General features: G+C 34.8%; 1 protein-coding gene across 3 annotated transcripts in view; it reads left to right on the top strand.

Moving 5' to 3' along the window:
* THSD7A (thrombospondin type 1 domain containing 7A) overlaps window positions 1-24,982 on the top strand; it is a 437,500-nt gene that overhangs the window by 148,362 nt on the left and 264,156 nt on the right. The gene's annotated exons all lie outside the window — the stretch shown is intronic.

Genomic DNA, 24,982 nt, shown 5'->3' with positions numbered 1-24,982 from the left:
TTTATTTATTAAGTTCTTAATTCAGTTGCTGTATTTTTCAGTTCTAAATTTTACCTTTGACTATTTAAAAATAGATTTCTGATCTCTGCTGAAATTCTCTGTCGTTTTTCATTTTCCAAAAAATAGTGATCACAGTTACTTTAATGTGCAGATCTAGTGACTCTGATACTTGGATCTCCTGTATTTTGGTATTCTAAACAATTTTGGGGTGAATACCAGCCATTGTGATTTGAGGAAGGGGGCGGGGTGCTCTATGTAATTGACATATTCTTTCAGATAGGATTCTTGTGTATGTAACTGTGCTTAGTTAGGCTACAAAAAGATCACCTTCACCTAATCTGGAATTTAGCTGGTTAGAAGCTGCATTGGAGCCTTCTTAAAAAATTATATATATATAATTTTTATATATATAAAAATTTATAAATTATTATATATATATAATTTTATAAATATATTTTGTTTTATATATAAATATATTTTATAAAAATATTTTATAAATATAAATATATTATATTATATAATATTTTATAATATAATATAAATATATTTTATAAATATATTTTATTATATATATAAATATATTTTATATATATATAAAATTTTATAAAATATTATATATATATAATTTTTTAAGAAGGCTCCAATGCATGCATATATATATATATATATATATATATATATATATATTACTTTTTCCTTTATCCATAGGTAGACCCTTTTTGAAATCATAACTAACTCATGGTTGTTATCTTTTTGGTCAACCCTGGACATCTTCTTTTCTTCCTAGATCCATAAAACTGCATAAAGTTCTGCTCATCTTCTTCATCTCTTGGCCATAGTTTAAGAAATGGAAAATAGCCTAGGGTAGAAGCTCAGACAAATATCAAACTACTTAAGCCACCCTTCATTGTTGTCTCAGATCTTGGTTCTTCAAGTTCTTAGTGTGTGTTAATGTCTTTGATGTCTCCAGACAGATTCTTTAAAAGTTTAGCCAGCTTTTCAACTTGTTCTCATTGAAAGAATTGGTCTGATGCAAGCTATTCTGTCAAGGTCAGAGAGAAGACTTCTTTCTTTGTTTCGAAAATAACACATTTTTTCTTAATTTGGTTATAACAGTTTTGTTTTTTTATATCTACCTCTTTGATACACATGTTATATATTTTGGGGTATCTTACCAGGTAGGGATTTAACTTCTTTTGTCAAACAGTTAATAATTCAGTGCTATTTACTATTTACTTTAAATTTGGATTCATTTTATTATTAATGTAAAATGCTATTTTTATCATATTTTACTTACATATATGTTTTCAAATATGTTACTATGTTCTTTTGAAGTATTCTATTCTTTGGCCATGATATTTTTATTTCTTATCATATCAAAATATGGCTTAAATAAAGGTAGAACAAGGCCCAATATCACTGTTTTTATTCATAATGTTTATTATAAATATAGTTGATTTTAACAGATGAAATTTAGAATCATTTCTTTTCTCAAATTATTTTATTTGAATTTTGATTTTATTTATATTAACCTGTATTTTCTGTTAGAATTTGCTTTGATTATGAATATAATAGTTTTTATTTGCTTTTTTAATTAATCTTCTGAACAGGTAGAACTTTGCATGAGTGCAACCACTGCATTATTTTTAAATATCATGGTCTGTCCAATGCCTCACACAGTCCTTGGCAGACAGTTGCTATGCATTATCTATTTGTTGAAAGCTTAAGTTAATTTATAAATTATTCTAGGAGAAATTGGCTTTTTCTCCATATTAATTCCTTACATGTATTAGCATAGGCCTCTGTAATCTACTCTGATATATAGCTGTATTTTAAATTAGTGTAATTTTATTCTCTATGCTTCTCAGATTTTAATACACAAATAGTCTATAAGAGTTTTATAAAAAGGTAGATTCTGAATCATTAGTTTTGGGATCAGGCCTGAGATTCTCCATCTCTAATATGCTCCCAAGCATTGTTAATGTTGCTGTTCCTGTGTAGCACTCTGGATAGAAGGGGTATATATCCTGACATAGGACTTCTGTGAAAATTTATGTTTTCACTTAATTAAGGTATTGTGCTTCTCATCACTAACATATTAGCATTGATAAGTTTTTCTAATTAGGTAGCTGGTATTTTTACTCATTTAAATGTATTCATTAAATAAGTATTGTGTAGTAGCAATTAATATGTGATACACATTATCCTAATCATCGGGGATAGAAAAATAACAAGGCAGTATCTGCCTACAAGGTAGTAATAGTCTGTAAGAAAGAAAGATAATTACAACCCACTAAGTGCTGTAGTAGGGGTCTACTTGAGGGAAAATGGAGTGGACGTAAATTTGTGGCTAGAAGAGCACGGTATTAGAGGAAGCAAGATACAAGACAGTCTTGGAGAGGGAGGTACAGGTCAAATCCTAGTGGAATTTATAGATCATGCTAAGAAGTTTTGCTTTAGCCTAAGAACGTAGGAAATTATCAAATAGTTCTAAGCAAGATGGCGACATGAACAGATTTGTTGGTTGAAAAGCCCCTTCTGGCTGCTCAGTGAAAGGAACAGATTTGAGGTGGGCAAAAATGGATGAATGGCCTGCAGTTTTAGAATTCTAGGTGTGAATATCGATTGCTGTAGTGCCTTTTAGTACATTAGTAACCTATTGTAATCAAACAAATACCTACCATAGTCACACGGAACCCACAATAGTCATGATTAAGCATTTGCATAATTAGGAACTCAGTGAGAAGTGGGTAGTAACTAGAAGAGCTGGAGATTAATAAAAGACAAGTTTTTTTTTAATTTGAATGAGTTCAAAACCTAAATTATGACACACACACACACACACACACACATACACATATGTGTGTGTGTGTGTGTTTGTGTGTGTGTGGGGTGTGTGTGTGTGTGTGTGTGTGTGTATATATATATATATATATATATATATATATATATATATATATATATATAATTTTGGAAATACCTCCAAAATGTGCAGTGTAAGTGCTAAGAAATATATTCATACTTGATAACTTTCCTTTTTTTTCACTCATCATTTTAGGCATACAGCATTCTATCCAGTTGTGCTAAGAACCTTTTTTTTTTTAATGTTTATTTATTTTTGAGAGAGAGATAGAATGTGAGCCGGGGAGGGGCAGAAAGAGGGATACACAGAAGCCGAAGCAGGCTCCAGAATGTGAACTGTCTGCACAGAGCCCGACATGGGGCTTGAATTCACAAACCTTGAGATTATGACTTCAGGTGAAATCTGATGCTTAACTGACAAAGCCAGCCAAGCATTCTGAATTGTGCTAAGGATCTTAAAATACCTTGTGGTTCATCTTATGTGTGCTTATTTTCTTTTTAAGAGCAGCTTCATGTTTTCTAGGAGCTACAGAAAATTCAGAGATAAAGGAATTCCACCACCAGTAGGCACTGCTTTGTAATTCCCTATGTCAGGAAAACTGTAAGATATCAAAGAACTTATCAGAAGAATTTTTTTGTGGCACAAAATTCTGAAAACTGCTTATCTACAGATAAAAATTCAGCCTTTGGCAAAATGGATTAAAAAAAATAACCCTCTAAGAGATTGAGGTTTCCTGGGAGAGCTGTGAATCTCAAATCTTAGGGGCAGTGCTTGTCACTGGAGAATCCAGGATGCTTCAGGATGATAGCAATTATAAAAATGAAACACACCCTCAGAGAGACATGGTGACATGGAAGAAAATGCCACTGAAATAATGAGTCAACCATTAGCACCATCAGAGTGAAAGGAGGCCTGTGTGGAGAAACTAATTTGAATTCCATCACTTCTTGCAGTCATCTTAAACATATTAGCAAGTGACAAAAAAAAGGTCTAAAATAAAATATATGTGATAAACGTGCTTCCTTCCAGTGACAACCTCAGGAAAAAAGAAGGTAAATCAGAAGGATTATAATACTACAGTTTGTGGAGTTAAATCTTATCTCTAATAATCATAAGTAGTTTGATCTTATAAAGAAAGAGTCACTTTACACTTTAATGTCTAATGTCCTTTAGCAGCTGGTTGAATCTTGGAGTAGTTTTTATTTACAAATTTCTGTAAACTACAAGCTCGTTTTTCTCACCAATTAGCCCTGCAATTGATGCATTTTTGATGTTGGACTCCCTGACTGAGGGTCCCATGTTGATACTGACAGGGTGGCCATGATATCTAGTGCTTGACTTTCATTACTGTCACTTTTTTGAGTATAATATAACCTTGACCTCCATTGCTAGGTACTCTATTTTCTAGTCTCTTGATAATTCATGCAGTATGTCGAACTATTTTATTTTAAATTCACAACCTTTTCCTTTGAAGGTTTCTGGAAACAGCCATCTTTTGCTATCTCTTGCAGCTCACCAAGTACTTATTAAGGAGCAACACCAATTATATCTCAAATGTACTCTGGAAAGGACTTTCCGAATTACTTTTATTGGCAGTCTGGCTCTGCAGTGAGAACTACAAAAGAAACATGACAAAACTCCTGTCTCTGAATGGTTGAAAATCTTATTCAAGAAATAGGTTTGCATACACAAAATATTTGGTGAACAGTGTAGAATGCAGGTTAACAGTATGTCAAAATATGCAGGATAGATGCAAGATATCCTCTTAAACCTGCATAACATGAGAAGAAAATTACTGAGCACAATTAAAGCCCGTTATTGAAAGGCTTTGTGTATAGTAAGGTATTATAACATATAGTAAGCTAGGATTCCCCTACAGTTTCCATGGCCTTTCCTAACCTATCTCCAAGCCCTTTTTCTTTTTCATATATATGCTCCTTGTGCCTATTCATACATTCATTCTGCATTTCCTGTTTTTGTTCATGCTGTTCCCTGTTCCTCAGATTCTCTACACCCACACTTGTATTTGTCCAACCATAAATCTCTTTGCATTTCCATTTGTAGCCATCCAACTCAAATTCCATTGTTTCCATCAAGCTGTGAGTCCCCCACTAAGACTGTAATGTCTTCCTTCTCTGGGCTCTCATTGCACCTGTTGTTCCTCCTCTGACTGGAATTCACAAGGCTAACTCTGCTGCTTGTAATTATTACATGTCAGCTTGTGATATATGGCAAGGAGCTGTGATTTAAAGCATATTATTAAGGCTGCATTGCTCAAGTGTAAGTCTTCTCATCCCTACTCTTCGAAATCATGCTGACAGAATGCTGTATGAAATTTACCACATGGCAGTTTCCACAATTGGGTTACACAGAATTTACCTCAGAATTTATTGTGAATGATCGGTAGTTAATTATATTTTTTCTGTCATTTTAAAATGAAGATAATAGTGCTCATCCTTTGTCTACATTAAAAACTTCTTGGATGTTGCAATTAAAGTTTTTCAATAATACAGAGGAAAATTCTACTTACCTCTAATTTCAGGTATTTTTCAACTTGAGAAGTTCGTGGGTGAATGAAGAGAGATATAATCCTAACTGATTCTCTAGGTTGTCACAGACCTCTATGTACTTAAAATTGTAGGCACTCATAATATTTATTAAAATAATTTTAATGGAATTCTTTAATTAACCAGATACTGATATGAATGGGGTCATCGGTATTAGATAATTACACAGATTGACACACTCATTTTAAGAAAACAGGTGATCTACACTAATGCCTGGAGCCAAAGTCAATAAATCAGAAATATTATCATTAAAAATGTTCTCTGCTGATATGCCTTTGAGATTCTGATATCACATTTTTTGAATAAATACCCAGAAGTGGGAGTGCTGGATCATGTGGTAATTTTCTTTTAAGTTTTTTGAGGAACCTCTTTACTGTTTTCCATAGTACCTGACATTTTGGATTCCCATCAACATTGTGTATGGGTTCTGTTTTTTCCACATCCTCACCACATGTATTGTTTCTTTTTTTTTTTTTTTTTTGACATTAGCCTTCCTCTCGAGTGTGAGGTGATATCTCATTGTGGTTTTCATTTGTATTTGCCTGATGAATAGTGACATTGGACATTTTTGCATATACCTGTTGGCCATCTGTATGTCTACTTTGGAGAAGTGGCAGCACAACAGCCAAGATGTGGAAAACACCTAATGTGCATCAACAGAAGAATGGATAAAGAAAATGTGGTATAGAATGGAGATATCTAAAATTGTCAGTCATGGAGGCAGAGAGTTGAATGGTGGTTGCCAGGGGTTGGAGAAAGGGGAAAATAGGGAGCTATGAGTCACTGGGCATAAAGTTTCAGTTAAGCAACATGAATAAGTTCTAGAGATTATTGTACAACTTTGTACCTATGGTAAAAAAAATAATGTATTATACACTTAAAATTTGTTAAGAAATTTATCTCACTTTTGGTGTTTTTTACCACAATAAAACACAATTTTAAAAATAAAAAATTAAATTCTAGTTGGGAACACAGTCTAGGTAATCCAAATGCAAGTTTTCTCTGTCCCTCTGGTATGTCCTATTTAGCATGGAGACCATCTGTGAACTGTGAGCCCCTATGACCTTTGTACTCTGGCACATAATGAGCATTCAGTATAAAATGCTCAGAACATTTTTAGCACTGGAATTGCTTCAAAATTTATGAGAGTAATTTTGATTTAAATAATTCTCATTTCTGTCTACCAAAAGAATACTAAATTGATGCATATAGATGTAAGAAGTGTTTGCTGTGCATTCACTGTTATCCCTTCATAGCATTGTATACACATTATGTCAAAGCATACAAATATGTACTAAGAACATTTATCTTCAAATGTAAACTAAAAACTATCAATTCTGGACCATGCAGTGGAACTACAGCCTTCTGAGAGAAAAAGGTTTGGGCGTCATGTCTGAATGCATGGCCCCTCAAAAACCTGAGTCAGTGAAGGTTCCTGAGTAAGGAATCTGGAAGAGCTCAGAGGTGAGAGTTACATCTAGTTCCTCCAGTTTGCCTCTGGATAGGATTCATTGAAGAAATAGGTATTCGGGCGTGGGATTTTCAGTCTGTGCCCTTGTCCGTATGGGACTGAGTTGGTCAAGCCATTACCAAAAGAGTGGCCCTAGTGAGTAAATGTACTTCGCAGCACAGTGTAAATCAGGAAAGTCTGAACCTTGACAGAATGTGTGTGAGAGGAGTTGACAGTATTTAAAAAGCCTTAGTGCGAGACTCATCATGTTGAAATGGATATGAGGTTATTTGCTCTTGTTTTAAATCTCAGTAAGAATAACAGATATGTGGTCAGGTATTTCATTTATTATTTGTCTGCTCTTTTGTTTTCTTTATGAGTTCCCAGATTGTTCTATGATATTGTATCATCTGACAAGTAGCACAGAGAAGCAACAAGTGTAGTGATCAGACAGAAGTCTTACTAGGAATACGAAAGAAAAAATGTTATTACTTAGTATGGAATTTTAAAACATTTGAAAAGCTGTCAGGAAGAAGTTAGACTAGAATTCTTAAGGAGGAAAATTTTCTAGGAATAGAGGGAAGACAATTCAACTAACGCTGTCCATCACCAGAATGGGCAACTTTGCTAAACGGTGAGCTCTTCTGACTAGAAGTGTTTCCTCTGAGGCTGAAAGAGCATAAGGTGAAGAAAGACTGCATTACACAATCTCTGTGGATCCTTACACATCACAGATGGCAAGATAATAACAATTTTTGCTTATGATTTCATAATTACTTACAAAGCCTAAGATCGCTTTGATAACTTATAACTAGAGTTTGAAATACACAGTTCCACCCTATGAGCTGTTCATGTGAATCAGTGTCCTGAGGTAGAATGTCAGAGGACTGAGCTGCAAGTTAGGACACCTGGGTTCCTAATGCTGGCTTGGTTAATCACTGTATAGCTTGCGTTTAACTTTTAATGGACTTAGGATCTTGGCTATAAAATGTTACACTCTTTATCGCTAGGGTTGTCCTTTGGTTTTAAATTTTACAGTTTCCATGAATATGCAATTATCAGCCTCCCTATTCCTCATCTAACCATCTGCCTTAGTTGATTCTCTTTCATACTCTTGGAACCAGTTACTCAGTGAAGCCATGTGCATTAATGCCCTGAGTTAATTTCAACTGATGTATATTATGTTTTTAAAATGCATCCTCACTGTGATTTTTAATCAGGCAAAAGAAATATTACATTAACATGTGTCTTCAAAAAGACTAATGATGTGTCTTGTAGTATGGATTGGCCTCATAAACTGGTATTAATATAATATGATTTTTAAATTATGGCTATTTAATACTTGTGAAATTTGTCAGCCAGGGTAAATTAGTATCCAAGGAGAAATTTATACCCAAACACAGAACAAATGTGCAAAGGCACACAAATCGGAAAATAGATGTTCATTTCTGACTCTCTAATTTTGAATAAGATGTTAGTGTTTCAAACTCAAAACTTTTCCTAAGATGTAGTATCCACAGTTATTAAAAAACATTTAACAAAATCATATGCATCTTCAACACTGCTGTATTGGTGACATTTCTTTGAAGATAAAACTGATGACCTGATTTTATCACTAGAGGACACGTCTTTTCAGCAGTTAGAAATGTTCCACATTGACCAAATACACTCAGGGCTTTGCATTTTATAACAACTTAAGGCTTTCTTACATATGCCGTATTTCCCACAATAAATTACTATGTGAAAAATGCTGATCAAATAATCTGTGTCTTAGGAAAGTTAGGCATGTTTATGGATTATGTTTTATTATCAATATTAGGAAGATCCTAGTGAAAAATTATATTCCTCAATTCACCTTTTGGGAAATTGAAGCAGTTTACATTTGTATTTTCAACTGATTGATTACCTACTGATTATTTTTCCTAGCATCTTATAATTTTGAGTTTATGTTTAACTTTACAAAATTCAGCTAATGTTTACCCCTTATGGAAATAACAATCTAAGGTTTAATACACATTTCTAATTCACTAATATTGCTAATGACTACCCTAAGCCATACACGCAAGATCCTTGGACACACTTTTTTGGAAAGATTAACTTGGATTCAGATGAAGTGTTCATTTTCAGATGAAGTAATTTGGTAGCAAAAACCATTTGTATTTAAAAAGAATATTTATATATACTTCACATTTACATTCATATGCATACCAATTAGTGTGTTGGAAATTTAACATTTGAAGTATTTGAATAGCTTAATTTTCTGACTCTTTGTAATTACATCATTTAGTGGGATAGAAGTTATATGGAGACTGTAAAAATACACAGCAATGCATATGGCTATTGATTTAAGGTAACCATGAAGGAAGGCTTACAGTGTCTTATAAAGAAGTCCTACTTCTCAGTTTCCTAAGTCTGTAACAGTAGTCTTTTTAAGTCTGAAGATTAAAAAACAGTATAAAGATAAAAGGAATTTGTTGTCCTTAAAAATTGTAATGAAACCACTCCACTCCAGTATCAAGAATGGCTTGCTATATGCAAGGAGATACTAAAATGTAATAAATAACATGTAAAACAAGCTTTATAAAAATAAAAAGTGACAGGCACATATATATTTGTTACCATATATACATATATATAGATCTATATATATAAGTAGATATAATTTGTTAACTAGAATATGGCTAAAAACGTCCTAAAGAATCAAAGAATAAAATGTCTCTAGACATGTAAAGAAAACCACACAGACACCAAAAGTTTATTACTTCCATTTCATTTTTATTTTCCATTTTTGGTAGACTATATCCACAATTTCACATTATTGGCTAAAACTATATTCCAGTTGAGATATGCAGTTAACAATATAACATCATCAGAAGAAAAAACTTAGAATATGTTATTTCTTTTTTTTTTTAATTTGTTTTTTTTAACGTTTTATTTATTTTTGAGAGAGAGAGCATGAACGGGGCAGGGGCAGAGAGAGAGGGAGACACAGAATCGGAGGCAGGCTCCAGGCTCTGAGCCATTAGCCCAGAGCCTGACGCGGGGCTCGAACTCACAGACCGCGAGATCGTGACCTGAGCTGAAGTCGGATGCTCAACCGACTGAGCCACCCAGGCGCCCCTAGAATATGTTATTTCTAATGATAACTACCTATTTAATATGGGAGGTACTAGACCGAAGATGATAGTGATAGGCATCTCTGAGCCACTCTTTCTTTTTTCAGTGTTTAATAAAATTGTTAATAAAACAAGGAAAAGTCTATCACATCTATAATTGACCCTTCCATTTTTGCCTGAAGATCTCAGATTGCTTCTATGTCTAAGGAATTTAAGAATTCCCCAAGGCTTTGAACTTGGCAGTAACTTCTTAGAACCTTAGCACCATGTTGTTCTATCCAGAAAGATTTTCTGTTTCAGAGGGTTGTAGATGGGAATATAAAAAAATGTTGGCTAGAATTTGTTGGCATGTTATGTGTCTTTTTTTTTAGATGTTTTATTTTATTTCTGATAGAGAGAGAAAGAGAGAGAGAGAGAATGAGAATGAGAATGAATGAATGAATGAATGAGGAGGGGCAGAAAGAGAGTGGGAGACACAGAATCCGAAAAAGGCTCCAGGCTCTGAGCTGTCAGCATGGAGCCCAACGTGGGGCTCGAACTCACGGACTGTGAAATCATGACCTGAGCCAAAGTGGGACACTTAACTGACTGAGCCACCCAGATGTCCCATATGTCTTTTTATTGTGAAATACACATCACATAAAATTTGTCATGTTACCACTTTCAGATGAACAATTCTGTGGCATGAAGTACATTCACATTATTGCACAACCATTCCATTATGCATCTCCAGAACTTTTTTGTCATCCCAAACTGAAAGTTTCTACCTTTAAACAGTAATTCCTCCTTCCCAACCCCCCTCAGCCCCTAGTAACATTCTACCTTTTGTTTCTGTTAAACTGGCCGTTCTAGGTACCTCATATAGTGGATCATATGGTATTTGTCCTTTTGTGTCTGGCATATTTTACTTAGCATAAGTTTTCAGAGCTCATCCATGTTGCACTGTGTGTCAGAATTTCATTTCCTTTTAAGGCTGAGTCATAATATGAATTTACAGCATTTTGTTTACTCATCTATTCATTGATGGATATTTGAGTTGTTTCCACCTTTTGTAGTGCTTTCTTATTGTAATACATACCTATCTCGCTTGCCTCCCTCATCATATATCCCATTGTACACCCGTACTAGCTACCTGTTGAATGAATAAATATGATAAAAATTCAGACATTGTCAGCCTTTAGCAATTTTGTCCTGAAGGCATATTGTTCATAGAAAAATAGATGCCTTTGGTCTGGCCTTTTTAGAAGGAAAACAAAAGGAAACCCTTCACCATTTGCTATGCATCGGATGCCATTGTGTGCCATTTCAAATCCTCTGGGCTCCATCTCCAAGTCACTTTTGTGACTTCCAGTTTTACACAGGTTTAACCAGATTGACACAGGTGCAAACTTACTACTGGCTGAGCAGCCTACTTTCCCAGAGCCTCTCTGACATTGTAGTGCAAGATGCCTGCAGAAACCCACCCAGCTTTCATTCGTGCACACCTTGAAGTTGTGAGGAAGTTAATGTTAATGATCCTGGGGGCATTCATGCCTGATGGGGAATAGGGACAAGTGGATAAATCTTTTGCCTTCTCATCTGCTAGGTTGGCATAGAGTAGCTTACTACTGACTGCTAAGACTCTTTTTGATGGCGTGAGGTGAAATGTAGATAGCTACTGAAGCTTTTTCTATTAAGCTCTCACATAATGTCCTGAGAGGAATTCCAGAAATTAGTGCCACGTCCAACATTTAAAAGATGCAGGATAGGGGTGCCTGGGTGGTTCAGTCGGTTAAGTGTCTGACTTCGGTTCAGGTCATGATCTCACAGTTCACGAGTTCAAGCCCTGCGTCGAGCTCTGTGCTGACAGCTCAGAGCCTGGAGCCTGCTTCTGATTCTGTGCCTCCACCTCTCTCTTTCTGCCCCTCCCTTGCTCATGCTCTGTCTCTCTCTCAAAAATAAATAAAACATTAAAAAAATTTTTTTAAAGATGTGGGAGAGGTGGTTTCACATTATATACCTGTCCAAGTGACCTGTATGGCCCATGAAAAAAAGTAAAAGTAAACTGGATAAATCATGAAAGATGAAAGCAAGCTCCTGTACACTTAGCCAAGTGTTAGGCCCGATTGCAGCTGCTATGAGGGATGTGGTATCTAAACTAGAACAAATCAACACAGTTTTTGGCATTTCATGTGGAGATACTGATCTAGCAAGGGCGTTTTTTTTTTTTCTCAAATTCCATTAGTGAAAAGAACTAAAAGCTGTTTGTTTTTACTTGAGAATGTACAGCAGATGCAATCACTCCCTCACTCCTGAGCCAAATTAACACTTCTGCCTTTTGTCAAAATATAGTTGGCAGGGACCATGAATGTCTTGACATTCCTCAGAATAGCACACTGGTCCACTGCATTCATGACATGCCCCAAGTATTAGAGCTTCCCTAATCAGAAAAAACAGATGGTACCCTCAGTACACTGACTGGAAATCTTAGATCACCCAGTCCATTAGAAATACTTGCTGCTTTATACATTACTGTAGGTGACAATTTTGCTGGTCTTTCTGCCATGATAAGTTTCCAGTAATACTCTCCTCACTTCTTTTGAAGTCCTTGCTGGCATTCACCATAAGCTGCCTTATTACAGCCTTTTCAATGTACCTTTGGCTTTTACTAACACTTTCCTCCTCGTCCTTCCAGCTTCTGCCCTGCACAGTTCCAGGATGCCACTCCCATATTTTAGACTTTTGGTGTGGCAGTATACCTATTCCAGGTTCCATAGTCTGAGTTAGGTAACCACTGTACATAGCACATTGCCTGAAAATTCAGATTATAATCAATCAATATTTATTATCTCACATTTGTTGTGTGTTAGAAATTTGGAAGTGGCTTAGCTGGGTAGGTCTTTCTCAAGGTATCTTAGGAGGCTGTGGTCGAGACATTGGCCAGGCCTGCAGTCATCTGAGGGCTTTCCTGGTGCTGATGGATCTGCTTCCAGAGAGTTCATGGGTCAGGCCCATGGGTGTTGGCAGGAGATCTCACTTTCTTTTATGAAAGGCTCTTCAAGTATCCTCACGCTATTATAGCTGCCTCTCCCAGAATTAACCAAAAGAAGGCAAGTCAGGAGTCCTAGTAGCTTTTTTGACCTAGACTTTTATACCACATACCAGTGTTCCTGTTACATCTTAGTGGTTCCACAAGTCAATTCTATTCAGGTTTTGAGCGAACTATATAGAAAGGCATGAATACCAAAAGCAGGGATCATTGGGGCTATTTTGGAGGCTGGCTACACCACAGCCTTTTTGTATTCTGAAAGGAGCATGTATCATACTTGGGGATATTACCACTGTCTATTTATTGGTAGGAAGACTGCCAGATTTGAATGGATCCTGCAGTAGAGACCTCTGGATAACAGATCCAGGCTATGGTGCAAGCTGCTAAGCTAGCCAGTTCGTAATTGCCCAGAAGATCTGATGTTATTAGACAGATTTCTGAGAGAGCATGGTTTTGCTCCCAAAACATAGTTGTTTATGCTGTAATTCTCCAATTGGAATCTCCGGCTACCTTTAATTGGAGAATTGCAGCATAAACAACTATGTTTTGGGAGCAAAACCATGCTTTCTACAGAGATTTACCTTTAGGAGAAAAAAAATAGTATATAACACCCACATCCAGATCCTGGCTTGCTGTTGTGTCCTAATAGATATTGCACATTGGACACCAGCTGACCCTGACTGAAGTTTTATATCCTGAGCTGGCTGTTATGAAACTCATCAAATAAAATGGTTGACTACACATAATAAAAATCCAGTGTGCAATGGAAATGGAATATTTGGGAGATAAGGATCAGGCCCATATGGGTCCATAATATCAAATAAATTATGTAAACACTTTGCCTAGGCTTCCTTTCCATCTAACTCTTTTATATGGGGATCTCTGTGGAGTCACTTCTGAAATAAACTACTTTCATACAAGCTTTGCTCTCAAGTTCTACTTTTGGGATAATCCAAGACAAGACAGTAAGCTCTTAATTTGATTGGCTATATGAAGACCTCACTCACTATTTACTTCAAAGTTCTCTGGGATGAAGTAAGAATTATAAATGATAGGATCCCATATCTCCAAAAACCCTATTGACTTAGTTCCTTTAGAGCCATTGAGCTCAGACTGTTGAATATGTACATTCTTCAAAGGTATCTGACTTTGAGACCATTGTAACCAAAGATCTAAGGTATGCTTAGAAATTTTTACATGTTTCACATTTTTGAAGGAATCATTCTATAACGCTCATTGCCATGCTTTAGTGTCAATGATAAGACAGAACCAATGACAGCATATACTCAGAGTAAATTTGATGTTGTTATCTTAAAGCCATTCTCTAGAGCAAGGTAGGAAAGATTAAATTAATGAATTGGCATATCTTCAAGTCTATGGAGTTTACATATTTTTATGATCAACAATTTCTATTTGTATTTTATATATATTTTGTTGCCAATTACATGTGTAATGGAATCTCATACAAACATCAGGTGTTTTTTTTTGTTATTTTGGGGAAATAGGGGAGTGGAGTTAAATATTGTTTTGTAGAATGGCAGTGCAACTGCTCAAGTAGGTGTTTTTAATGTTGATATACATTAATGCTGTTAGTGCGCCATTTTGTTGTGTTGTAGTTGAAGGTCTAACAAATTTTATAAGCTTGGAAGGGAAACCCTGACTTCGTAGTTTATTATCTTGCAGAATACTTTTCCTTAAGAAATTAGTTTGGGCATCCCAGTACTTGAATGGGACATTATTCAAAAGTTAAGGACTCTTCATTATGGCAACATGAATTCTCCATCTGGATTCGTCACATATAGCTAATATAACTTTTCTTTTTTTGGATGTTTAACTGCATCCTATGAAACAATAGAAATATTTGGGCCATTTATGGCTTTATATTTTTCTCTAGTCTTAAAAGATTAAACCTACTCTGTAATATAATAATCTATTCATGTCTAACATGATATAAAAATCAAATGAGATTATAGATGTGGAAGTATACTGTATACTGTACAAATAAATAAAATATAGTAATAACAAAGTATGGCAATAAAATGAAATACAGAAATAAAATCTAGGGATGAAGTATTTAAGCCGTTCTCATTTCCATGTTTTGATGCTAGTGAGTACCTTAAAATAATAGTTTTGTGTATTCTTGGTAAAATTACCTAACTATGGAGAAAATAAAATGTTCAAAGTTTGCCTTTAAACATACCCAAAATAAAATCCTGATGGGTTTAATATAGATGTTTTAAATGAATCTATAAAGAGAATGGAAGTTTTGTATAATTTAACGAGTAATGTCTATTTATATCTTTGTACTTGAAGATATTTTTCAGCCTAAAAGCAATGGAAGAAGCATAAGATTGTGTTAGTGAGAAGCTTGCATATTGAAAACATAAAAATCATCGTAACCAAAAAAGTAGGAAAGAGAACATACTACATTTTTAAAGGGCATAGAGAATGTTAATAGCACCAACAAACTGTATTAAGATAAAGAGCCATGATATCACTGGAAAATAAACTAATTGAACAAATCACAGAAGAGGAAATAATTATGTTCAAGGTCATATCTAATAAGAATTCAATTAAAACAATAGTGAACTGGGGGGCATCTAGGTGGTTCAGTCAGTTAAGCTTCCGTCTTCAGCTCAGGTCATGATCTCACGGTTTGTGGGTTCGAGCCCTGTATCGGTTCTGTGCTGACAGCTCAGACCCTGGAGCCTCCTTCAGACTGTGTTTCTGTCTCTCTCTGTCTCTCCCCTCCTTGAGTTCTGTCTCTCTCCCTCTCTCTCAAAAATAAACATTAAAAAATTTTTTTTAATGGATTTGTATTTATTAAAGTAACAAAAATATTTATAGTAACAATGCCGATTAGGGTGTCATGATTATATTTCCACAAGTTTCTCAGAAAACTCAGTTAAGCAATGTGTATTTAAAAACTTTAAAATTCTCAATACCCTTTCACCCAGTTATTCACCTCATTGGAATCTAGCCTAAAGAAATCATCACTGATGCATACAGACTTTAAAATACTAAGTCACGTAAAAATGAAAGTCTTTTTTGCATGAGGAAAAAAAACAACTTTATTATAAATATTTCTCATAATAATTTTTTTTTAATTTTAACATATTCATTTTTGAGAGAGAGAGAGAGAGACAGAGTGTGAATGGGGAAGGGGCCGAGAGAGAGAGAGAGAGAGAGAGAGAGAGAGAGAATCTGAAGCAGGCTCCAGGCTTCACACTGTCAGCACACACCTAATGCAGGGCTTGAACTCAACAACTGTAAGATTATGATCTGAGCCCAAGTTGGATGCTTAACCCACTAAGCCAGGTGCTCCAACATTTCTCATAATGTTGATAACTCAGTCTTTGTTTCTCATAAGCATTACAAGACGATGGAAGTTAATGATACGGTTTATACTGTATTTTACAAATGGGGGAAACCAAGATCCAGAGAGGCTAAGTAACTTTCTTATGAGACAAAAAACATGATAGGGACATAATATATTTGACAACTATAAAATCATCTCTCCTATCACTGATTCTTCATTCATTGTCTCATCATATTTAAAGAGCTTGTTCTAATTTTGTACATTTAATTTTATATTCTTATATATTTTTTATTAAATTTTAATTACTTATTGAAGATGAAAGCTCATCTTGACTTACAGTGATCTCTCCTCATTCACCAAACTGATTTGTCATTTGAGAGTTATATTTTAAATTAAAATGAAGTTAAAACTCAAGTCAAAGAAGCTATGAGCTCTCCTTTTGTTTTACTTTTTAAAGAATTTTCATCGACTTTAGGTCAGTCAGTTAATCAAAATTTTATCTGTTTTGTGCTCATAAATATGTACGGAGGGGTCTCCTAGACAGACAACATGTTCATAATTAAATCAAGTGGTATGATAACCAATGGCACAGTATGCCGGGCATTTGGATTACCAATCTGTGAAACAATTTCAAGACCATTTAAGTCAAGGTGTTTGCTTCTACCCACAGCGAAATCCTTTGAAATGATCAAATGAGTTCAAAATAAGCAAAATTATGTTTCAGTGCTGAGAAAGGGAAAGGATAACATCAATTCTCCAAAAGCTTGAAGGCTTTCTGGAGGCCACAGGACTCAAAGGATTGGATTTAAAGGAATAAACACTGTCTTTATAGTTAAAAGAGTCAAAGGATGGAACCTGCAAAGAAAGGGGTACGTAAGATTTCCCCAATGGAAGTCCAAATCTGGAGAAATCACAGTCTGTAGATATCAGGGAGAAAATATACTCGGTAATTGCTGGTGGAAGGGAAACCTGGGACATTTTGGTGAGCTCTTCTGCCATACTAGATGTACCAAAGGCTTGAAAATTTGCAAAACTTTGACTGAATTACCTGACCTGTGTACAATAGATGTTCATTGTAGCATTCTCTATAATGTTTGAAACACTTGGGGAAAAGATCTAAATATCTACAAATAGACTATGTTAGATAAATCATGGCAAATTGATACAACATAGTATGCAACCATGTATAGATCTAATTGTACAACTATGAAGAGCAAACAGGATTAACTCTCCAGTGGGTCCAGTCTGTGTGTGTGTGTGTGTGTGTGTGTGTGTGTGTGTGTGTGTGTGTGTATCTGAGGCCTCCCTCACATCTATTAAAATGGAATTCTTTTTATAACATACTGTTAAATAAAAATGCAGAATATAAAACAACTTATAGCAAGATCCCAAATTTATTTAAATATATTTTAATTGCCTAATAGGATGGCAGCAAATATATGACTAGTTGCCTTTAGTTCGTGGGATTTGTGAGGAATTTTTCTTCCTGCTAGCCTTGATTTCTTACTTTTCATATGCTGATTTGCTTGAGTAAAAACAAATAGAATTTTTAAAAATTCTGTGAATTGTGGATTTGAAAATAGGATATTGCACAGCATTTATGACATAGAATTCAGTATGTTACTAAGCTGCTTGTACACTTCTTGATCTTGGCAAACTAGGACATGCTGTTCTGTAACCAAATCCAGGAGGGAAAATGCACTCTCTCATTTGAAGGATGCAAACACATTTAGTCAAACAAGAAACTAGCTCAGTTGAGAGTTTTATGGCAAACAAGGGCAGAAAGTAGTTTGCATAATTTTCTCATGCTTCTTTTATAGTGTTTATCTTTTATAAGGCTCTTTGGAACAGTTGCTGGCCACCTGTCAATAATGTATCCTTTTATAGACTCAAACTTTTATTGTTCTCATGCCCTTGACATACAATAAGTAGTCTTGGAAGTAGTCAATATTGAATATGGTGGGCCAAATACTAATTTTAAATTTAGAAGGCCACCTTTTGTGGACTAAAATAGAGACTTTTGAATGACACAAAGAGAATAAACATGTTATAAAATCCTGTTTAGCAGGAATAAAAATAAATTCATTATTTTATGAACAATTTTGGGAAGTGAATTAACAATTATATTTGAAGTACTACTGTATGGAAAACTAAGCCAAGTAGCACTCCTTGAAATTTGTTTTTGCGAAATGTAATTCTGCAACAGTTACAAGTAAATATATTTGTATCGTGAGTCTGTCCATTACATAAATATTTGGGGTGTGTAAATAGTTGCTTTAACTTCTTTTTAGTGACATTTCTCAATTTACATAAAATCTGTCAAGCTAAGTATTCTATGTATATTCATTGACCTAAATCCTAGAAAAGTATTGCATGATACTGAACGAGCACAATCCTACAAATCTGTATGTAGGAATACATTTCCATTCATAAAGAGATATTATCCAAGACCTTAAGCAGAAAGCTGGTTACCCTTTGTTTTTTTTTTCCGTTAGATTCCAAGTTCCCCCTATGTAATCATGAACAAGAACAATAAATGAAATAAGGAAGTATTTCTGTTCTTGTTAAAAAGTGAACATCCCTATACACACACACACACACACACACACACACCACCTTTCCAACACTGCTACTTCCCATTCCTGGTAATATGAGCTATAAGGGTCCAGTTTAACATTTATGCAGACACATAGGAGGTAAATATCACATTCTCATATTGTACTTGGGAGAGGACTTCATATTTTGCTTGATAGAGTTTGCATATTGTGCTTCCCAATTGCACTTTCAAACGTTTGTTTTTCTTGCAACATGGTAGCTAATTGGGTTCACAATTCTTAGCTGTCAAGAACAGTTTTAGATGTGGTCTCCTTTCTGTTCAGTGTGTGATTATTTTAAGACTGGAGGACAGAAGTAGACAGTCCTTAGTTGGGTGTACAATGGTAAAGATGTGGTTTTTTTTTTTTTTTTGAAGAGGTCTATTAATTGGACACACATGCAATACCCAAGGTGCAGTGAAAAGATAAGACAGCAGTCAAAGTCTGCAAAGCAAATGAGCTTTTTCAGGTTCAACTGTGGTAAAATTGCCACCTCTACTTTCACTGGTGCCTTCATGCATTTTATTTTACCTTACCTAGTGAGTATTTTTGTAGATCTCCATGGAATTTTCTGGGGATACCCTATCTCCTGGTTCTCAATGTAAATATACTCGGAATAAAATACACCCAAGAGTGTTGTCTGTGAATAGCTGGTTAATAGAATCTATGGTAATAGATTTTGGAAAGAAATTCAGTTGTATTGTATTTAGAATGTATGCCTTTAGTAGTTATCTAAACTTTAGAATTGCTTGCTCATTTTTACTGTATATGAAATAGTATAGAAATTTTCTTGAACTCGATTTCTTTCCTTCTCCTGGCATTGACATCAGTCATGTAAATGCTTTGAATATTATGGTCTGAAAACTTAATTCTCTTTTTTCTGAGCAAAACAGTTGAAATTCATACAAAAGCCAGACCTGAAAATTAAAACATAATCAAACCAAATGTTGCAGAAGACCAGCAAATTCTCTACTGTAGGGATCATAGAGTCAGTCTAATGCAATAGGCAAACAGTTATTCAATCAATTGATTGAAATTGTGTTAAACATAATGTGAGAAACACATATTCTGAGAATATGTCTAAAGGGAACTCTATCTAATACAGTATTAATAAACCATGAGTCATTTTCAAAATAACCATCATACACTTTTATTTTTAATAAATTTAGATGTAAGCCTGGAGTTGTAGCTATAACTTGGCTTGTAAGTTTAATATCTTTGTCATTTCTTTTCTAGGGTATTTTTAAAACTTAATAATTATCTACTGTTACATAGTTCTGCTTCATAATTTTGGAGGTTTTGGTTTTGGTAGGTGTATTTCCTTACTCAGCAATAACTAGCAGACTTGAAATAATTTCACACTTGTATACTAAGATTTCTGTAATAAAATATTAGTTTTTATCAATTAAAATGCACCCATTAATGGTACCTAAACCTATATTAAAAGTCCAAATAAGTTCCAAATTTATAACTTTGTTATGAATTTTTTGTTGTTGTTTGTACTTTGAGGATAAAGGCCTCACTTCTTGTATTGTTGACTTTAGCTATTCTGACAAATATGAGGTGATACTGCACTGTAGTTGTGATTTGTATTTCCCTGATGATCAGTGATGTTGAGCATCTTCTCATGTCTATTGGCCATCTGGATGTCTTCTTTGGGAAAATGTCCATTCATGTCTTCTGCCAGTTTTTCGTTGGATTATTTTTGGGGGTGTTGAGTTTGATAAGTTTTTTATAGATTTTGGATACTGTTTATTAGATATGCCATTTGCAAATATCTTCTCCCATTCCATAGGTTGTATGTTAGTTTTGTTGATTGTTTCCTTCACTCTGCATAAGCTTTTTGTCTTGATGTAGACCCAATAGTTTATTTTTGCTTTTGTTTCCTTTGCCTCAGAAGGCACATCTAGAAAGAAGTTGCTATGGCCAATGACAAAGAAGTAACTGCCTGTGTTCTCCTCTAGTATTTGTATGGTTTCAGGTCTCACATTCAGGTCTTTCATCCATTTTGAATTTATTTTTGTGTATGGTATAAGAATGTGGTCCAGTTTCATTCTTTCGATGTTGCTGTCCAGTTTTCCTGATGCTGTTTGTTGAAGATAGTCTTTTTCCCATTGGATATTCTTTCCTGCTTTGTTTAAGATCAACTGACCATATAGATGGGGTTTCATAACTGTATTTTCTTTTTTTGTTTCATTGATCTATGTTTGTGTGTGTGTGTGTGTGTGTGTGTGTGTGTGTGTGTGTGTGTGTGTGCTGGTACCATACTGTTTTGATTGCTACAGCTTTGTAATACAGCTTGAAGCCTGGAATTTTGACACCTCTAGCTTTGCTTTGCTTTTTCTAGATTGCTCTGGCTATTTGGTATCCTTTTGTAATTGCATATAAACTTGAGGATGGTTCTAGCTGTGTGAAAAATGCTGGTGGTATTTTGACAGGGCTTGCATTAAATGTGTAGATTCCTTTGGGTAGTAGAGACATTTTAACAGTTTGTTCTCCCAATCCATGAGCATCAAATGTCTTTCCATTATTTGTATCATCTTCAGTTTCTTTCATCAATGTTTTATATTTTTCAGAGCACAGGTCTTTCACCTCTTGGGTTAGGTTGATTCCTGGGTATCTTACTGTTTTTGGTGCAATTGTAAACGGGATTGATTCCTTAATTTCTCTTTCTGCTGCTTCATTATTGGTATATAGAAATGCAATAGATTTTTGTATGTTGATTTTGTATCCTACAACTGTTGAATTTGTGTATCACTTCTAGCAGTTTTTTGGTGGAGTCTTTTGCATTTTTTATATAGAGTATCATGTCATTTGCAAATAGGGAAAATTTCACTTTGTCCTTGCTGATTTGGATGCCTTTTATTTTTTTTAATTAAAAAAATTTTTTTAAGTTTATTTATTTTTGAGTGAGAGAGAGAGAGAGAGACAGAGTGCAAGCAGGGGAGGGGCACAGGGAAGAGGGAGACATAGAATCTGAAGCAGACTCCAGGCTCTGAGCTGTCAGCACAGAGTCCGACACGGGGCTCGAACTCACAAGCTGTGAGATCATGACCTGAGCCAAAGTCAGGCGCTTAACCAACTGAGCCACCCAGGTGCTCCCCTTTTGCTTCTTTTTGATGTCTGATTGCTGTGGTTAAGACTTCTAGTACTATGTTAAATAACAGTGGTAAGATTGGGCATCACTGTCTTTTTCCTGACCATAGAGCAATACCTCTCAGTTTTTCCACATTGAGGATGACATTAACTCTGGGTATTTAATATATGGTCTTTATTATGTTGAGGTATGTTCTCTCTAACCATACTTCAAGGATGTGGGGAAAGGGAGAAACCTCTTACACTGCTGTTGGGAATGCAAACTGTGCAACTACTTTGGAAAAGAGTATGAAAGTTTCTCAGGAAGTTAAAAATAGAACTACTCTATGATCCAGCAGTTGTACTACTAAGTATTTACCCAAAGAATCCAAAAATACTAATTCAGAGGGATACATACTTCCCTATGTTTATAGCAGCATTATCTATAATAGTCAAATTATGGAAAGAGCCCAAATGTCTCATGAATGAATGAATGAATGAATGATGAATGAATGGATGAATGAGGAAGATGAGTGAATAAGGAAGATGTGACACACACACACGTAATAGAATATTAGCCATATAAAAGAATAAAATCTTGCTATTTGCAATGACATGGATGGAGCTAAAGAGTATTATACTAAGTGAAGCAACTCAGTAGGAAAAAGAGAAATACTATGTGATTTAATTCATATGTGAAATTTAAGAAACAAACAAGCACAGGGAAAAGAGAGATAAAGGCAAACCAAGAAACACACTCTTAACTATAGAGAACAAACTAATAGTTACCAGAAGGAATGTTGGGGGGAGGGTGTGGTGATGGATTACATAGGTGATTAGGATTAAGGAGTGCCACTTGTGATGATGGTTGAGTGTTGTAAGTATTGAATCACTAAATTGCATACCTGAAACTAATATTACACTGTATACCTAAGTGGAATATAAATTTAAACTTTAAAGAGAGACTAGCTTCTTAATAGTCCTAATCTGATTCATTAGTCCAATCTCATAATGAACATCAGAGATTGGAAAACAATAAAATATCAAGGAATTTTGCTTAATTGCCTCTGGGGTTTAGACTCTGGGTTATTTCAAGACACTTACACTTTGAAATTGATATGTGTATATATGGTTTGCTCCTAACTTGATGGTCCAGCATAAATATACCTTTATATTCTTTGTTTAGAGTGGGAAATAGAGATTATTGTTTTGTTTAAGCACAGTAGGAAAGAGGAAAAAATACCAAAGATGTATGGGATTAAATCTAAAATTTTATACATATCCCTGTGTTCCTTTGAAAAGCATCTAGGTTTAGATTCCCAAACAGTATATTTAGAAAATTTCTCAGAGCATCAAGACACATGAACGTATAGTTCCCTTTGACAAATTAAAAATAAAATTAAGATATCATCAGATATTGCATGATGACAGTTGTAGCAAACTCACTGACTTTCTTAGCTCATAAAGTTTTGACATCACTCTGCTAAGACTATTTCCCTAAATGTATTTTAAGTCCCTTATAACTCTACATGTGAACTTCATAAAGTAGTGAAATGGGTATGCCAAATATCCAATTCATAGTTTCATGCAATAATGATTAGAAAGGATATTGACTGAAAATACTGTCCTGTTTACAACTCCGTTATTCCGTTTGTAATGAAGTTGGCATCATCAAATTGTAAACATGTTCCTAGTTAAACAAAATTAAATGTTTACACATAATGAACACATTCTTCTTATTGCATTCTTTCTAGATTAATCATTTTGCATAGGAATATCTAAGTCTCAAGCTCTGAGATCTAGGCTAAATCATAAATCTGATCATAAATCAGATCTAGGCTAGACTATAAGTCAGGACAAGAATCTGAAATCCAGCATAATTTTTTTTTTATTCATTCAAGATGTGAACTTGGAAAATCACTTCCCCTTCTTGTCACCTGTTTTTCTCATCATTGGAGTGAATCTGTTGGCTTCGTTTCATGGTTTTCACTTTCCAGCAGAAGTCTCATATCTGACAAAATCTTATGCATAATATCAGCATATGTATAAATAAATAATAATAACGGAGCTTTTCTTATAACAACAGTGATCAGAAGGGCAGTGGAATTTGGCTGGGGACTCTAGAGCCCAATCCTTTATGCTGGTCCTCACCTTCTGATACCACCTGTTGAAGATGACTCTAGGCTATGCCAAATAGTCCCTCAAATTCCATGGACCATATTTTGAAAATCATGAAATTATATATGATCATTTTGTTTAAAATTCCAAAATAATTCTCAATTTCACAAATTGAGACATCTCTCAAAACACTGGAATTCCTTTTGTAATTAAAAAAAATGTGCAAATAAGAAGGTTTCGGTTTATGCTAAGAAGGATTCTAAGCTAAAAAGCTCATACTTCATTCTAAAGCCACTGACTTAAGTGTTCCATAAAACAGCTATATAATCCCCAATAGTTTCTATTTAGGAAACAAATGAATTGATTAAAACTCCCAAAAACCCTTTAACATACAGAAAGTCATAAGAGTTCTTTAGTTAAATTTTAATTCTCTTGCCCGTCTTTATCCTTCACTGGGGAGATGAGAAAAAATTAATTTGGAGGGGAGTAAATTTAAAGGCAGTATGTGCTTAAATGAAAATTTGTCACTTCCCAGCTTTGGTTACCAGAAAGTTAACACTTCTGCCAGTACACACATATATACCCACTAGACTCTTATAGTCACAGTATGCGCAGAATTAGAAAATGAGAAAGAGGAGAACACGTTCTACAAAATCCTTAACTGCTCTGGAAAAGAGAAGCCTGTAGGAGCTGAAGTTGTTCACAAGGGGCCACCTTCCTTGCCTGTTACTGACGTGGATTTGATAGTTACAAGGCGAGGAGTAATGTTTGCACTGTGACTAATTCCTGATGTCCTTTACGAGCAAGGGTCCTCCACCTAAAATTAAGGAAATGAAGAAAAGCAATCCTAAT

Source organism: Panthera pardus, unplaced genomic scaffold (assembly GCF_024362965.1).
Source record: "Panthera pardus isolate Hobbes unplaced genomic scaffold, ASM2436296v1 HiC_scaffold_8, whole genome shotgun sequence".
NCBI lineage: Eukaryota > Metazoa > Chordata > Mammalia > Carnivora > Felidae > Panthera > Panthera pardus.
This window is presented reverse-complemented; position numbering and strand designations above follow the sequence as displayed.